At 55.1% G+C, this 4271-nt stretch overlaps 1 pseudogene; it reads left to right on the forward strand.

Annotated features, from left to right (window-relative positions):
* The first annotated feature begins 986 nt into the window (after nucleotides 1-986).
* On the forward strand, nucleotides 987-3502 carry LOC105070009 (peptidyl-prolyl cis-trans isomerase A pseudogene; annotated as a pseudogene).
* Nucleotides 3503-4271: the final 769 nt, after the last annotated feature.

Here is a 4271-nt window from a genome sequence, read left to right on the forward strand (position 1 = left end):
AGTGGAATTCCCTGAGATTAAATATATCCCAAAGCCGGATCCGTCCATACGGGAGAATTCCATCTCCAAATGCCAACACGCACGTGCCGTTTCCTCACTCCCTGTGACACCAGCTCCCCGTGGGGGCTGCAGAGTCCTGACCCCGCACCCCCACACCAGTCAAAACAGACCTCTGCCTGAGTTCCCAGGGAATGGACGCTCACAGATGCCAGCATGTGGTGACTCCTGGGCAGGGATGACACAGCAGACGGGACATGGATGCCCTGAATCTGAGATCATCCCACTGTCCCACACCCCGTCCAGAGCTCCGGCTCTTAAGGGGGACGATGGCAGCTGGAGACGTGTGCAGATTAGGGTGACGGGTCAGGCATATGGGCACTGAACCGTGCCCCACAGGAAAGGGTGAAGAGACCGACGTGGTTCAGCCTGGGCGTGAGACTCCTGGGGACGTGGGGTGGCTCGTCCTGGGGAAGAGGGGTGGGTCCTGCTCTCCACGGCCCCAGGGAGAGGCTGGGGAAGGACTGGGGAGCCTGGAGCTGGAGCCCGCTCAGGGATGGCCTAGCAGTCAGGGCAGCTTTGAGTCATCTTCCCCGAGGGGCTTGGGGCGGGGGCTGCTGCTTGGCCAACTGGACCTTCAAGGGTCAGAAGTGGGTGGGAGGCCTGGGAAGGTTTAAGATCATTTCTGAGAGTCTGCAGTTCTAGACCCGGAGTCACCCTTAGACCCGGTTATGTGCACGCTCTACGCCAGCCACATGCTGGGTTGAGAGAGGACACAGAATGCTAGTCCTGGTCCTGCCCCAGGGAGCTTCTTATCCTTGGAGGGAAGGAGGCGCGTGCACAGGTCAGTACCCAGGGGGCCTTGGCCCGGGGGCGAGCGCGCAATTCCCTACAAGGGGCAGAGGGAAGACAAGAGGGGTCCTAGGGCCAGGGCGGGGGGCACAGCAGATGGGAGGGGCAACCCGGGGCAGTGAGGTTAAGTGGCACTTTGTGTCCGGGGAGGTGCTGGCATGGTTGAAGTACCGGCAGGGATGGGGGAGGGCAGGAGGCAGAGCAGGTGGACTGGGGCCAGCCTGGGAGAGCCTGGTGGGACGGCCTGACTCCTAGCTGTGGAAAACTAGAGCCAGCCGATGCTGCTAGGCAGAGGGAGGGCAGAATCAGCGTAATTCTCAGTGATGGCTCTTGTGGCGGCAGACTCTGGAGGCAGGAAGGATGGTGGGGGCCACACGGGTGGAGAGGCCAGCCAGGAGGCTTGATGGTGGCCCAGGGGAAGACAAGGCTGGTGGGTACTGGAATGACGCGGCATCTTCAAGCTCAGGCCTTGGAGCCCGAATGGGAAAGGGAGTGCTAAAGAGGAGGCCAGGGTTTCGAGCTTGGGGACTGGGCGGCTGGTGATTTCACTAACCTTCGTCTCTTGTTTCCCCAAAGCAGACAGTCCAAACCACGTGTGGCTCGGGCTGGCTGCGAGGACAGGCTGGGGCGGCACCGCGGTCGGAGCGCTGCTGTGAGCGCTCCCCTGAGCAAGCAGCGGGGCGGACACAGGGCCCTGGTCTTCCAGCAAAGATCCAGGCCCTCGCCCCATACTCCCTCACTCCCGTGGCCCACCCCAGCCCACAGCTCCCTCCCACCCTCTGCACCCCCCCACCAGAGAGGCCCCTGCCCCGCCTGGGAGTTAGTGCAGCCACAGCCGGCCCCTGGGCCCACAGGCTGAGGGCTGCCGGCTCTGCAGTGTGGACCCCTCCCCGCTCTCCTCCTCGCCTGGCTGAGGTCCGAGGCTCACCTGCTCACCCCGCCGCGTGGAGCCTGACTCTGCGCCCCTCCTGCCTCCCTGCCCTGCTGGAAGGGCCCCTGCTTAGACGCTCTCCGCCCGCGCCTGTGTGGGAGCAAAACGTGGTCCCTTTAAATCCGCGGCCCCCAGCCCCAGGTGGGCTCCTAGCACTGTCTGGTATTCCTGCTCTGTTTTGCTAATGCTTTAGTTTCCCTGTGTTCCTAGAAAGCTGTTTCGTGCCTTCGCCCCTCTTGCCGTCAGCTGACACGTGGGTGGTGGTCGGGCGTCTTATCTCACTGAGGCACGGAAGCAAGTCAGAGAGACCCCAGCAAGCTCCCTCCGGCACGCCTACCTGCCCACCTGCCCGCATGGCCGTGGGTGGCGTGTCCACAGCCCACCCAGGCCAAGCCCCCCGCTGGGCAGTCCTGTCCTTTCTTGTCTGTTCAAGAACATCACTCCAGCAAGTCTCCCCTGGCCCTCGGACCATCAGTGTCTCCGTCTCGGCGCTAGTGTTCCCGTCAGCAGTGAAGCATGCTTTCTTCTTAGGAAACGGCCTCTCCTGGTGCCACGTCCATTTCTGGGAACCAGCCCCTCTCTCCCTCTTCCTTTATCACAGAACTTCTCAGATTACTGTCAGTTCTGCTGGCTGTAACTCCATTTCTTCCCTTTTCTCTCTTTTTTAAAAACACCGTTATTATCGTATGATTTCTGTACAGTAAACTACACGCATTTCTGATGTAATTAAATGAATTTGATGAAATTTGATGAATTTGATGAGTTTTGACAGATGTACACACCCATGAAACCACCACAATCAGCAGAGCTAATGTTTCCATCACTCCCAAAGGGGGGCAAATTTCGAATTCCCAGTTTATCCCTTCCCACCCGCTTCCCCCCTGGTAACCATAAGTTTGTTCTCTATGTCTGTGACTCTGTCTGTTTTGTAGGTCAGCTCATTTGTGTCCTTTTTTTTAGATTCCACATATACATGATATATGTTTTTTTTCCTCTTTCTGGCTTACTTCAGTTAGAATGGTCCAGGCCTTGCAGACACTGCTGCCGGCCCGGATCCTCCCACAGTGCCCAGCCATGGTCAGCCCCACCGTGTTCTTCAACATCGCTGTAGACGGCGAGCCCTTGGGCCGTGTCTCCTTTGAGCTGTTCGCAGACAAGTTTCCAAAGACAGCAGAAAACTTTCGTGCTCCGAGCACTGGGGAGAAAGGATTTGGTTATGAAGTTTCCTGCTTTCACAGAATAATCCCAGGATTTATGTGCCAGGGTGGTGACTTCACACGCCACAGTGGCACTGGTGGCAAGTCCATCTATGGGGAGAAATTCGATGATGAGAATTTCATCCTGAAGCATACGGGTCCTGGCATCTTGTCCATGGCAAATGCTGGCCCCAACACAAACGGTTCCCAGTTTTTCATCTGCGCTGCCAAGACTGAGTGGTTGGATGGCAAGCATGTGGTCTTCGGCAAGGTGAAGGAAGGCATGAATGTTGTGGAAGCCATGGAGCGCCTTGGGTCCAGGCATGGTAAGACCAGCAAGGAGATCACCGTTGCTGACTGTGGACAAATATAATAAATTTGACTTGTGTCTTATCTTAACCACCAGACCATTCCTTCTGTAGCTCAGGAGAGCATCCCTTCACCCCCATCTGCTCAAAATATCCTATAATCTTTGTGCTCTCACTGCAGTTCTTTGGGTTCCATATTTTCCTTACCCCCCACCAAGTTTAGCTGGATTGCAAAGTTAAGTTTATGATTATGAAATAAAAACTAAACAAACAAACAAAGAATGGTCCATCCATTATTTTATTATTTTTTGTGACTGCATAGTATTCCATTGTATAAATATACCACAGCTTCTTTATCCAGTCATCTGTGGATGGACATTTAGGTTGTTCCCATGTCTTGGCTATTGTAAATAGTGCTGCTGTGATCATTAGGGTAACATGTGTATTTTCGAGTTATATTTTCTTCTGGATATATGCCCAGGAGTGGGATTGCTGGATCATATGGAAAGTCTATTTTTAGTTTTTTAAGGACCCTCCATACTGTCCTCTGTAGTGGCTGCAGCATCTCCCCATTTCTCTTGAATCCACTCTAGTCAAGTTTCTGCTCCCTTCACGTGACCAGAGTTGCTCTTGTCAGGCACCAGTGAACTTTCAGGTCACTAACTCTGGTGCTCAGACGCCTCCATTCCCAGGAATGGTGGGGACATTCCCATTGGATCTTCCTGCCTGTGGAGAATAGCTTACCTTGCACAAGATGTGAACAGTAACAGCTCCTCGCAGGTATGCAAAGCGGCCCGAAGCAGCCAGAAATGGAAGGGGGTGACACTGAGAAGAGTAAAAGTGCACTGGGTAAGTTTTCTATTTTTATGGCCTTTACCCAAGAGCAGGCTGGGGTGGGCTACGTGCAGACTGCCTGAAACTCAGATCGAAGCTCACAGTGGTACCGGACTGAAGAACTAGAGGTGAGTTGGAGGCAGCTGGAAAGTG

The sequence above is a fragment of the Camelus bactrianus genome, chromosome 23, assembly GCF_048773025.1.
Source record: "Camelus bactrianus isolate YW-2024 breed Bactrian camel chromosome 23, ASM4877302v1, whole genome shotgun sequence".
NCBI classification, from domain to species: domain Eukaryota; kingdom Metazoa; phylum Chordata; class Mammalia; order Artiodactyla; family Camelidae; genus Camelus; species Camelus bactrianus.